Raw genomic sequence first — 14,422 nt, 5'->3', positions numbered from 1 at the left:
CTGTTATTGAATGTGTGGCTTCTGTTATTCCTGGCTCTGTAGATGGTGAACATGCTGTTCCTTCCACTTCCTTTGGTAATGCTCATCTGCACATTTTGAGGGTAATCCAGGGCACCACACACACACACTGTAGCCATTCTTAAAAACACAAATTCTTCATCTTTCCTTCATGCGCACTTCCATTTGTACACAATATTTGCAAGTCTTCATAAATTAAAAAGACATTTTCTGAGTAACTTTATAAAGCGGAGATACAGTGAATTCAGTTTATCCACTTCAACCCCATATAAATGGAATAGAATGGGGCAAGTAATGTTTGTGGGTTGGAATTTGAATTGGTACCTTTTCTCTTGATTGTTGTGAAACATCCAGGAAAAAGAGACAATTGAGGAATATTTGTAAATGTGCATGACATGCGAAGATCCTCTGTAATGTGATTTTATTGCTAGTCCAGTAAAGGAAATGTTGCCAAAACTAGCCAGTACTTGGCCATTTTGACAAGCAGAAATATGTGATGGACCGCCCAAAATCAGAATCATGCAAACCCATTTGTAACTCTTTTATTTCACTGGGCTTTTGAATGTAATGAACTAATGGAAATGAAACCTAGCTGTATTTCACTAATTGAATGAAAAAACCCATGGTTTTCCTGAGCAGGATTTAATCATCTACACAGATGATTGAAAAAGGCCAATTTTCAGTTTCTAGAAAGAACAGATATTATGATACCTGTGTCTCTGTTTTATTATAATCTCTTGTTTAAAATATTTTTTGCGGAATTCTAATGACAAAAAAAAAAAAACAAACAGATTTATGATATCTATTTAGGTATCATTATACCTTTACTTAATACTGAGATTCTGATAACACTCAGAGATTTCAGAAATAATTGTGTTTCTGTCATGTTCAATGCAATATAGGCTTGTAGGAGAATAATTGTTGGTCTATGGCAGTTTGTAGTCGCTAGAGATGAAATGTCTCTTTTAAAATCAAGGGCACTATCATCTATCACTTATAGGGATGAAATTTCAGTTCAGATTTCACTTGGGCGTGTATTGTAAGCATTTATGTGGGTTTTAAAATATTTTTATAGTTTCTATTTTGATGATTAAAAAAAATTCTGACACTCGTTAAATCACTATTTTTTACACTTGGAGCTTGATTTATTCTCCAGAAGTCAGCTTCTTTAGCTAGAACTCATATCAGTCTACCAAGTGGTAGACTTGGATTTTGACTTTTTTGCAGCTGAATTACTACCCATCTCCAGCAACAGATGGAGCTGTAAGTATTTTTCACTCTATTAGTCCTTTATTGTTCTTTTTCCCCCCTTCAGTAGTTATTTGAATATATTATCTTAAAATGGGAATTATTTAGCAGAACACTAATTTACCTCTAACTCCAAGTTTTGTACTGCTAGAAACACACCTTTTTCAGTAACTTCATCCAAGGTACAGGAAGAGTGGGCAAGTTACAGAACTGAAACTGCTTGCATTTTTCTTTCTCTGAAGGCAATGGCAAATGTCAACCTTTTTTCTTCCTGCAAAAGTAAAGAGCTGTGGAGAGTTAGTGGCATCAGAGAATGGTGGCTAAGGATGCCTGGGTTTGTCTGGTGGCTGGTTTTGTGTAAGGGTGAAGGGGTTCTTGGTAAGTCTTGAATTAGGCAAAAAGAAGCCTTCCCCCTGTGCATTTCCTTTGCAACAAAAGTGATGGTTTAAAACTAGAATTATTCTGAAACCCATCCTTAGGCGGGTTCATCACTCATCTCTGCTTGGGCATATAACTGGAGGGCAGCCATGGATAAGAGAAAAAATGCCAGCTACACAGGATGTGCAGAGTGAGGGTTTCCCTGAAGGGCAGTGGTCTGGATGGCTGAGTATCAGAGCCACAGACTGACTCTGGGGGTGAAATACCCTTGGTGGTGAAACCCTGCCTTCCAGAGGATTGCCTGATACTAGGGGTAGATGGTTTTAAGGTCCTCTAAGGATGTACTGAAGGCTTTTTCTCTTTTAAGCTCCATGAGCATGTGTATTTGGCCTTTTGTGAGGCTGCTCTTTGAGCCATTTCAGTGTATGCACTGGTATGGGAAGAGACAAGCACAGTTCCTTTTGAAAGAATGCAAGTTTGAGAGGAGAAAGCAAACAGTAAATTGACCTTTAGCCCTGCCAGTTCCAGTCAATTCAGAGAGATGGTATATTGTACAAAGAGTATTCAGCACAGTGTTGGAATGAATAACTAATTTCTATAAAACTTCTTCAAGGGAATGGTAGTTCTGAGATACTAGAGATTTCTGGATAAATTCCTTTAGGTTTTAATGATTTTTGTTTCTGTCTTTTAACATTGTATTCTGTCTTGTTAAATGGGTCTTAAAAACCTATTCAGATCATGAAATCAAAGAGAGGAAATATTTTTCCCTCCAAAACAGCAGTGATTAAAAGATAGCAAAAAACAATGCTTCTTTTATTTTAAAAAGTCATGCTGAATGATGAATACAGATTTTCACTTTGGTGCACAACTTTTTTTTCACCCTGTCAGCTATTGCCAGTTTGAAAGAGATATAAAATAATTTGAAATAAAGAAGCAGTACAGAAATGAATGGCCACTCCTTTTCTTCCCATGGAGAGAATTTTTTAGAAATAGGTGTTGCTGTAACCTGTTGAAATAGAAATTCAAGACTCTGATTTACATATAGCTAGGGTAGTTTTGTAGTACCGGGGTCTCTCTGAGCCCCTAAGTTCAGAAGTGCTTGAAAAAATATTACCAGTAGCATGGGTTATGGTAGAATTTTTGGAACTGTTTAGGATGACAATGTTTACTTTGATGTCTCTGAGACTCACACTCTGTAAGGGATTTAAAGGCCATAAACTCGTACGCTTTGTTCTCAGATTTTTGTTTTAATTCCTTCTGGTTTTACTGATATTTATTTCCTTTCTTTTGACACTGCTGTCTGTATTGGCTCTTAAAATCTTACTCAGATCATGATATCAAAAGAGAGGAAGTGTGTTCTTATATCGTCCAGCTTGGCAGGAGGATTGGGTAATTCTGAAAATGAGAGTGTGGCAAAGGATTCCAAGTTCCTAATTTGTTACCTCAAGCATCATCACTATTCATTAGCTCCAAACTGCACATTTATTTGTATATAGCATGACTTATGCTACTGTGATGTAAGTACTTTCTTTTTGTAGTAATAACTTTGACACAATTTGATTATTGTTAGAAGATAAAAGAATAGATTTTAAAATTTATATCTGAACCAAAAAATGAAAGTATTTTATTTTGATTTGATCACAAACTAATTATTGGTGTTTCATTTTACCATTACCATTTAGGGTTTCAATTAAAAATAATGGAATTTTGATTGAAAATGTGAACAATTTTATTTTCAGGGCATTGAAAACCCCCTGCTTTTCTGAAATGAAACATCTAATTTTCATATTATTAGAATATTCTAATATTACTTTTAGTTAAAGATAAAACTATCAGATGTTTTTTACCAGATTTAGTCTTACTTTCTAGAATATCTGTCTGCAGTTCTGCTTTCTGAATAATTAAGTATTCATAAAAATATAGTTCTTCAGGGTTTTTTTTCAGTTTTGTTCATTTGCTTTGTGTGTGAAACAAGTACTGTAAGAAATACTTACATATCAAATATTACCTCACCTGATAATTAATGATCAGTACAAATAGGTGAATCCATAGTTAACCCCTGTGGGACTGAAGTGTCCACAAAGCCAAGTACTTTTTGGTATTTTCTTGCCAGCAGCAGATGTGACAGTCTCACTTTTTTTTTCCCCATGGGTATGTCTCTCCAAGATATCTGTTTTTACTAGCAGCATTTGATCTCTCTCTAATGAGGTGACCACATTACAGCTTTGTCAAATTCCTTCCCAAGAACGGTACTTTGTGTTCAGATTTTTTGTTTATGTCACACAGTGTCACAAAAAGGGCTGCTGCAACCCTCAGAAGTTGATTTACTGCAAGTACTCCTTGCTGAGAAAGATTGTTTTTATTTTTTGGTAGTATACATATTTTTAACTTTTACAGGGAAAAATTAAACTCTCATTTTTTTTGTTTGCTTATACTGGAGCCATTTAATTAACATTAATTGGTTACATTAAAATTAAGAATGTTTTCCACGAAACTATGCTAAAGGAATGCTTAAATACACTTTCTAAATGTTTCTGATCCACAAACGAACAATTTCTAAAAAGAACACTAGTAGGAGGTCCATTCTTCAGTTTTATAAACATTTCTGTGCCTCACTAAGGCCCACAAGACCTGGGATAAGGCCAATGTAGACCAAATACAAGTTGGCTGATACATGTGCAGGACTTAAGGCCAATATAAATGCATCTATGAAATGTGTGTGTATGAAAAATCTGGGGAAAACAGTTTGAAGAAGACCACCAACAAATAGATCACACATGAACATTCCTTTCATGTGCCTGAAAGACAATCATTACAAATATATTTGGACAGTTTTATTTGTATATTGTAACTTACCATAGGGTGGGAGAGAAAAGGGTGTTTTACAACTATGTCCAATACAAGAGATGTAAAAAGCAACCTATTACGCCAAGTTGTAGAGGAACATATTATTTTTTTTAAAGTAGTTTTTGTAAGTGAAGCAGTTGATAGAATGGAAGAAATGAATGTGTAAATGTATGATGTTCCTTTGTAATATGTGTCTGAAGAAATGTTTAATCATTTAGCAAACACTACACAGAAATGCTAAACTGAACTGATAAAAGATGTGCAAGTTACCACTGCAAATGCTGTACTTCATCAGAAGATTTAAAAAATTCATTAGGTGCTTGAAAGATAATCCAAATATAAGAAAAAACCAATTCCATGTGCTAGGTGAAAGTGTGGTTGGTAAAAGACCCAGGGGCTGCAACCCATAGCTGTGTTCAGGAGTCATTCTGAAATCTGTGACAGTGAGCACTGTTCTGCCTTAGCCAGGGTTGCAGATTTGCATTGTTTATTAGGATTAATTCTGTACTCTAACTTTCAAAGGGAAATGTCACCCTAATGCCAGCATTTATCAGTATCCAGCAAAATGTAGAGACAATGAACCCTTGCTCTTTCAAAATCAAACACTCCATGGAGCACTTCTTTCCCCAGAAAGGGATTTGAACTCATTGTCACATCTGGCATATGCAAAGCCACATCTAACTGTTTTGAGTTTTTTCTTTGCTTCCAGGAGAAAAAGATCAAATGCAAAAAAACCCCAAACAAACCACCTCACTTCATAACCCAAGCTACAAAAAATATATTGTGCTGCAGCTCTCCCTCCCTTCCTGAGTTCCTCATTCTGTCCTTTGTTTTTGGAGCTAATGCTTTCTTTTAATTGTGAACAATTATTAGATTCACGTTTTATGCATTTTTATATTGGAAATCTATTAATTTATTTGAAAATCTCTACAAGTTTAATGACATTTAGGTTTTTAATTTTGTCCTATCTCCACAACTGATAGGAAGTAAAGCACAGATTTGTTTTTGGGCTGTGTGTAAAACAGAGTTCCATGTATCAGCTCTGATAAAAGTTATGGAAAAGGCTGTTAAATGTGTGAGATGATTTTGCACCGAAAGTTGACATCAGGGTGGTGGTGTAGCAGCAGCCAGGTGAGAGTTTTCACATGTAGGGTTAGACTGGATGTCAGTGGGCAGAGGAGCAGTCAGAGATGAATCTACAGGAGTTACACAGTAACAGAGGACTGGAGGAAATAGTCTGTACATGTCAGTGTGTATAGATATATTGGCTCTTTTTGGGCATGTTTAAAAAAACTGGTATTTATACTTGTATAAATATATGTATCTACATATCATATATACATTTATTTATGAAGCATGGTAACTGGAAGGGTAAATATGATGGGTTAGCAGAAGGCTGTAGCATGTTGAGGATAACAGAGAAAATAGCATGCAGTAAATGTTAGCACTGAAAATTTTAAGGGCAAATTCACAAGTATGAGCATTGTAAATGAGTTGTATTGCTACAATCTTCTACTGGAACAGCAGCTGGTTGCAGAAGTGATTTTTTTATATCTGATAATGCTGTGGCAACAAGATGTCAGCTGGAGTTCAGAAAAAGAAGCAACAAACTCTTGAAAATGAGGGTCAGACCAAGTGAGAAAAGCCCAGAAAAAGGAAGAGGCAGGGAATGACATGTTGAAAAAGATGACAGGTGGGATACAGAATGAGAGAAAAGACAGGAAAAAGAAATCTGACTGGATAGCTCTATTTCTTGTTCTATTTCCCTGCTTACCACTTGAAGCACTGATTTTATTGTACTCTTCTCAAGTGCTTCAAGGCTTTTGTCCATCCAGGAGTTACAAGAAGAAGTAGGCAGATATGGTGAATATTTATTGAGTTAACTGGAGTACAGTATTGATAACAAAGCAGAAGCCTTTTAGCTACATGGTGAAGAAACAGTATTGAGTAAAACCCCAAATCCCCTTTGGCTGCAATATCAATCCCAGATCAGTCTCAGAGTTGTGAAAGTATCAAAAATAATGTAAAATTAAAGACCAAAATAGCTAATATTTATGTCCTGTTTAGGTACAGAAGCACCAGTTGAATCAACTGAAAAACAGTTTGTTTATGCAGCCAGTCCTTCAAATAGGCGCCTAAGAGCCAAATGACCATTAAAGAACACATGGAAGTGCTGAAAGGAAAGACAGTCCAGGCAGTGGGTTTTTCCTTTGCTGCTGTTTTCTGAGCTGGGAAATGCTCTACTTACTAAAAAAATTCCTTCTAGCAACTAGTTTCCAAAAACCTGGGGAAGAGGGTTGCTACTGAGAACGAAGGGTAGGACTCATCAAGCAACAAATAAAGGAGAGAGAATTCCTTAGAAAAGATTTCTCTTCCTCCTTCTAGTGTTCATTCAGTGTTTAAAAGTAATGTAAGAACATGAACACCTTCTTGGTCTCTGTGGACAGGAAAGCACTGACAAGTCTCCAGCACAGCTCTACTCTCATTTTTTTGGAGCAGTGCCCCTCTTCATTCCTGATTGAAAATGTCACATTTCTATCAGTGTGCACAGCTTTTTACTTTTATCAGAAAGGTACTGCTATTTCCTCTCTGTGACACCACCATTAGAAAAGTGGTCTAGAAGGTGCCATGTCACTACCACTGGAATTAAGTCCTGCTGTGAATCACGGCCATCCAGTTTGTTAGCAGAGATTTCTCTTGTGAATGTCTCTGACATCTCAGGACTCAGATTTGATAGAGTGCCTTAAAGGAGGCAATTAATTACACTGAGAGGATAAAAAAAGTGAGGAAATGGTTATTTCATACTGTAAGACATCTCTGTGTGTATATTTAGCCATGGGCACAGAAAAAGAAAGGAAAAATATTTTGATGATTTTTAAGCATTTTGGAAAGTCATTTTTCTCTCATGCCTATGACAGAAAGACCAGTATTTTTCCTGCTCTGTGTATTGTACATGCAATTGCTAACCCTGGATGCAGTTTCACCATTCCCCACCTTCAGGTGGAAATCCAGATTAAAAGGTCCTGTCTATCCTCCACCCCCAGCCATGCTCCCAGCGGCTCCTCATCCTGCCCTTCTACAACCACCCACGTGCACAACGCCTTTGTTGCCACCCTGATAAAATCTGAAGGGATGCAGGTCAAAAATAGCTCTTCTGAAGGGTTATTTTCAGCAATCCTGTGCTCCTGCGAGCCGCAGTTGTGGCAGAGCTGCAGAGGGGAAGCTGCTGCGGAAGAGCGGGACCACGCAGGCGGAGGTGGGAAGGAGAAGCAGATGCCAACCTCCTGTGCAGGATGAGCCCTGCTGCCATTAACGCCTTTGGAGCTCTGGGTGTGATCCTGCTCCTGCTGAAAACAACAGGGTTAACCGGGGGCATGAAGGAGGGGGTCTTCTCATCTAAACTCCCTAGAGCTGCAAAGGTTTTTAGTGGCTTTTTCTCTCTGAGAATCCTTTACTGTATTAATAGTTCTACAGCTAGTAAATTAATAGTTACTAACAGTTCTACAACTATCTTACATGAACCATTCCTTTCTGTGTTTGTGTATTGGATTATTTGTGTCAATTGCATATCTGCATGTAAAATTAGCAATCCACAGTCAAAAATTAGCAACCGAGTCTTCCAATACCAATATTTAATATTCCATAAACCAACGCATATTTCACTTCTGATTTGGATACATATCTAAAAGATACGTGGTTAAAATTTGGTAGATTGTTTTGAATGTCTCAAAGATATTTGAAACAGCTGAATGGGTTTTCTATGTCAACAATTTTTTTCTGTTTCTGAAGCATAAAATTGACTAGATAAAAAAAATTTATAAAATGACTTTTTAAAATAGTTTTTGATATACAATTTTTAATATTCAAATTTTAACAACAGATCTTTTGGGCATATCCACTTGGTCACTTATTAAATTAACTGGACCTGGTTTATTCTCTTAAAGTTTTTTCTCGTAAACTGTTGCTCATGGCTTGCATGTGTTGCTGAAGTGCCACAGGACAGTTTATTTTTATAATATTAAATTTGGGAATATTTATAAATAGCCCACTTGGCTGGGAATAGGAGGCTTGTGAAGATGTGCAAGAACAAGAAACGTGAATTCACCCAGTTTGAGTGGGTCCTTAGTGAGCAATGCCTGCTCTCCAACCTGACCAGCAGGGCACACTTAGGAGCTGCTGCACAAATCAAAGTATTCCAGCCCAAAGGAAAAACAGCAGAGGAGGATACACTTCATTTCACTACTAGCAGTAAAAAAATATGTAGTCTTTTAATTCTTCCCTTCTCAATTATTTAGAATCAGAATTAGTTATTAAGATAAAATTACTGCTTGAATTAATCTTGTTATAAATGAAGAACTGCCATAATTTCTAAGTCTTCCCAGTCCCATAGTCTTGTGGTTACAAGGTCTTGTGGTTACAAGAAAGGTTACACTTTCTCATCTGAACCTCAACTTTATTAATTCATGAGGTTCAATTAATAAAACTCTTCTAAATAATTTGGGTATCATCAAACCCCTTCCTCTACCCTCTGCCCTTTATCTGCTGTGGTGGAGACTGGTTGTTCACATGCACATCCAGAACTTATGATCCATATTTTCCTGTTTCACAATTTTTGCACAGCAGCCTCTTCTCCATGGAAAGACAAATTCCCTTGAATCCCTATCTTGGCATCAGGCTGATCATGTCTGCTCTTTCAGATCTGCAACAGCTGTATCCTGATGATATGTATAGAGCAGTCAGAAACTGAGCCTGGGGATTAAAAACAGAGGGTCTTGTGCTTAATGGGTGTCAGCCTACACAGGGATGAGTTTCCAGCCCTCTGACCACCTGTCCCTCCCACCAAGTGCATGGGAGTTAACAAACTTCATGGGATTTGGCCCAGGCATGAGAAGAGCAATTTGTAAAATGAGTGGTCAGATGTGAATTCCCCATGCACACAGAGACTGCTCTGTAAAGCCTTTTGGGTGTAGAGAAGTTGAGATGCTGATAGAGAACTGATCCTTATGCTTCAAAACTGACTGGGTATTGGTCTCGGTATTAAAATAATTTCTATGGTGCTTCCCTTGCACTTCAGCAATATTTAATGAGAAAATTAAAAATTAAAGCTATACTAATGGCAAATTCGAACAAAAAATTGCTGATAAATTTTTAAAGTTGTAGTTGATGTGCTTCTTAAACTAGAAAAATAATTATGGACATTCCTGTGAAAATGGGGTTCATTTTGCTGTTTTCTCATTGTTGGTTAGATACATTATTTGTCATTACAAGGATAGATACAGCTTCAGCAGTGAGACAGCTTGCTACTTGTCTTAGTGAAGATGTTACTTCATGGAGGGAGCAGAGGTACAGGAAGCTGCATTTCCATAGACTTTTAAGTATATATTAATAGAAGGATTGAATGTTTTTTAAGGGTGGATAGCTGGCCAATAGAGGAAAGCTAAGTGTCTTAAAAGTACTGTTGAAATAAGAGATCTGTGATGTTGCCCTCTTAATGAGGCCATTACAGTGCCAGTAATCCCTGCAAATATAATCTGTTGACAGACACTCACAAAAATGAACAGAAAGAAGCCAATAATCACTTACAAAATACTGCTTTAAAACCACATTTCTAACGTTGATTTGTTCATCCAAAACAGCAGAAGATGCTAAGCCTATCTGAGATTTTTTCTGATACTGAGAATTACTTGGAAGGAACCTTAACTTTTCAAACTAAGACAGCTTCACCAATGGAATGCCAGCAGTTGGGAATGTTGAGTTCTGAGAATTTCCTGCAGTGGTAGGAGATGATACTGAATATAAGTTTAAAATACATTGGGGTTTTTATAAAAAAATATGCTCCTGATGTCTGAGAGCATCTCACGGAAGGGCTGCAGTAAAATAGATGTGGTTCAACAGAGTTTTGGACTTTCTGTTCACATAAGGCAAACTGACTTTAATGCAGCACAGCAATATATTCACATCATGAATAATTATACTCCAAATTTTAATGTTACATTTCACTTTCCTTTGCTGAAACCTGTGGCCCATCTTTGTTAGTTGCGGATGCCTCTCTTGCTCCAGTTTCCTGCCTGGAAAGTGGTGACTAAGTGTAAAAATAGATGACTATAAGGGTATCTAGATGCTTGTAGCCAAATTCAAGCTACCCACTACTTGCAAGCTGACTTGCAGTCCGTAGCAAGCCAGCTGGATCAATAAGCAGTGAAAATCCCTCAGGGGCAAAGGAAGAAGGGGAACAGAATGGGTCTAGTTCAAACTGCACAGTGTACACACACATGGCTGTGTTCCTGTCCACAGAGACAATCTGAACAACTATGTGAACATAGGTCATTAAAAATATGGATATAGCCTATATACCTAGAAACCTAATTCAAACCATACAGAGACTTGAAACTTTAGAGAAAGAAGTTCAGTTTTCTCAACTTATATGAAGGTTTTCATCCTCTGTTTCCAAAAGTAAAATCCAATTACATTTCTCTTCTTAGTCTTCTTAAATAGAGACAGATTTATATGCAAATATCCTCTTGTACTAATCCTAACTGGAGCCTCATGTCTGCCAAACTGCCAGAATTTTGTCCAACAGTTACAAGTCCTGGCAGAAAAGACATATGTACACACATATACATATAGGTTTACAGAACATTCTGCCATCATGTTACTCTGTGGCCTCGAAAAAGTACTCAGAAGTTCATGAAATTTTACTAAGAAAGTCTTGATTTATAATGTAGACAGATTATACCACAGAAATTAGAACTCTTTCACAAAATTTTGGGGCATGATAGGTCAACAGTTTACTTCGCATGCATTCGTGAGAGGCATGAAGTAAGAGATGAAACAATTCATTTGCAAGAATACAGAAAATTGCTAGTTTCTGTGGGATTTATGATCCTTAGGACGAACTAGGATTTCTGAGAGGGCCAGATGGAGCTGGGGTCTGGATGGGCAGCATAGATCCTCATCAGCACTGCAGAAGCCTCCACTCTTGTTGGCCTTGATCTCTTGCAAAGCTTGCATTGGTTCTCTCTGCTGAACCACTCAGTCTGCGCTGAGGAGATCAAGGCTTCAGTAGTTTTGGGAAAAAGTCAGCTACTACCTCCCTAAACTCCATTTTCTCACATCTAAAATAGGGATAATAAGTCTTTGTTTGGTGAGGTTGGTAAGACAGCAGTACATGTACATGTTGCTGCTGTTATTATTTGTGAGTTTGGGACCAGCGTGATGGGAGTATTTAGCAAGACTTACAAACCAGGCAAAACCTCAAATCTTCAAACATTCACTTTTCCTCAGATAACAGGCATTTTTTTCTATTGTCTACTAAACTCCAGACATAATTGCAGGTCATAGTAAGTCTGGGTATGAGAAAAACCAGAAAGTCTATATGGACCTTTATGTTACATTTAGATCTTCTGATGAAAACACCATAGAAATGTAAAATGTTAGTGTGGCAGCATAAGAATATAACATTATGATTAGGAATATATGACACTTATTTTCAAAATCCATTAAAAAATTGGCATGCAGAGCTATGGCACCGCTGCCTTTTTGAGTACTAGCAGAAATACTTCATACTTTGTGTGGGGAGAAAGGGCTGCATTGGTACTGTAGAGGTACCAAATCCCTGCAGGTTTGATCTCTGCTGTGTTCTCTCTGTGTCACTGGCAAATTGTGAGGGTGTGCACTATCCCATCACACGTTCTGCTTTCCTGCAGAAGGAATCAGAAGCACATCAGCCTAGAGGAAAATTCTCCCTAAGTACTACCTCTGGATTGTCAGTGGAGCAGGGTGTGCAAACGCACTTGCCCTAATGCTGGGCTGTGCCCCCTGCCCCCCGGACAAAAAGTGCCCTAAGGCACAGCTGCTGGAGCCTGCAGATCCACCAGCACAAGCTGCATCGTGGTGATGACCTGATGTCCTGGGCTGATGTTGTATCCCCCCTCACCTCTCTGCTTCCACGGAGCTTGAAAGTTCCCTTTCTCCTTTCCTCAGTGCAAGCACACCAGCGTGCAGCCGCAGGCTGCTCCTCGCCCAGCGGCCGCAGGGCAGTGGGCTGCAGGGTGCAGGGTTTCAGGGCTCACAGCTCCTTCAGGCTGACATAAACAAAGCAATTTACCCCAGCTGAGGAGCCCATTTGTCTGCTAGTTTGTTCCATAACCCCTTCTGTAGTTTGGCTAATTAGTTACTTTTTCTTTTCAGATGAGTGAAAATCTCTGGGCTTAAACTAAAGCTTTGTGTCTCAAATCACTTATTTTTTTCCAATAAATCTCTGTTGAAACAATAGCTGTATTTAAGGACATTCTGAAGATTTGCATATAAATACCCACAGCAAGTAGATGTCTGTTTTACTTGTTTTGTATCATATTGCACTACATCTGTTGACATTTAGTCATTCCAAATACACTTTTTTATGCAAGCAGAAGATGTAAAACATGTAGTCAAGTAAGAGAACATGTTGTATTTCAGTGAAACGCTATACCTAGAATAAATAAATGTAAGTGATACTTGAGGTTTGTTTTTTTCCCTGTTGGGCCACAGAATGAAAAGCTGTAGTATTTCTTCATGCCATTTCTATTTTAATTACGTAACATTCCTAGGGACACGGGCAGCTAATTTTGGTAGATATTGTAGAAAAAAAACTATTATTTTTTCTTTACTTTTCTTTTTTTTTTTAAATAGTGGTTTTTCAGTATTCATAAGCTTGGGCAAAAACAAATATTACAACTTGGAAAACTGATATTCATGACTGACAGAACCACTTATCTGAGTGTTCAGGCCCTCTGGTACTTAAAAATTTCCATAGTTCATCTGGTTCATTCAAAAGGCTTCAGTCCACAGAAGTCAGAAATCATATGCTTAGAGAAAACACAGTAAAGCATTTTAGAAAAAGGGTTGAGAAGAAGTAATGTGGCAAGATAATAAGGAGGACTGGAAGAAAAGAGTAGTGGGAAATTGTGAGATCAAAGCTTAACTTTGTTTTAGTCACTTGTTTTGCTGGTTTCAGTTAGCAAATTGCTAGTGTAGCTTCCTGGGAAATACTCTCTTATATAAGGCATTGTTTCTAGTGACAATTTAGCATGTCAGCTAAATAGCAGCTGGAATTATTGACTGCAGTCTTCTATGTGAGGAAAACATCTGGGCTGTGATACCTGGGAAGACAGGAATAAATAAATAACACTGGAGATATGGGTGCTTGTAAATAAGGAGAGAATGCAACTGGGCTTTTTTTTTTTTTTTTTTTTTTTTTTTAGACAAGTTTGGGAAGGATCCGAGAAACATTTTGGACCGTTTTGAAGATTAAAGGATTAAAAGAATTTTATTAGAACTGTACTAGTTTTGGAACATTTACTTAGTGCATAATCTTCAACTATTTTTTATTATGTTTCTCAGGCTGGTAAAGTAGATGAAAAATTTCACCAGCACATTTACAAGTGTGAAAGAAGTGCTAGTGAAGAATAACAAGTAGTGAATGTGTCGGGTGGGCTGTCTTTAAATTAGCTACAGACAGGAGTGAGTGTTGGTAAAGGGAATTTACTGTAGAGGCCTTTTCTGTGTGGCAAAGGTGCGCCAACATGAATAAACTAAAATGACCCATCAATGCTGTATGTCCTAGTGTGAGAACACTTCCATTGCTCTTCAGATCCTTGCAAAAGCCTTGCATGAAAACCACATTCCTGACTTCTCAGGGTGACTGCTCCACTAACTGTAGTGCACCTCAGGTGATCTCTGCCTGCACGAGAGCTCTGCTGGGAGCTGGGCAGGAATTGGCAGAGATGGCACAGCAGAGTTTGCTTGGATGGATTGGAGATGAGGAGGAGAGGGAGAGGCACACAGGAGTCAGTCTTTACTGAGTAGAAAGATGACATCTGCATCACAAATACACAATCCATCTGTGATAAATCAGCTTTACCTCTGACCTACCAGAGCCTTTTCAACTAGT

Source organism: Prinia subflava, chromosome 5 (assembly GCF_021018805.1).
Source record: "Prinia subflava isolate CZ2003 ecotype Zambia chromosome 5, Cam_Psub_1.2, whole genome shotgun sequence".
NCBI classification, from domain to species: domain Eukaryota; kingdom Metazoa; phylum Chordata; class Aves; order Passeriformes; family Cisticolidae; genus Prinia; species Prinia subflava.
The sequence above is the reverse complement of the archived record's forward strand: the minus strand, read 5'-3'. Positions refer to the sequence as shown.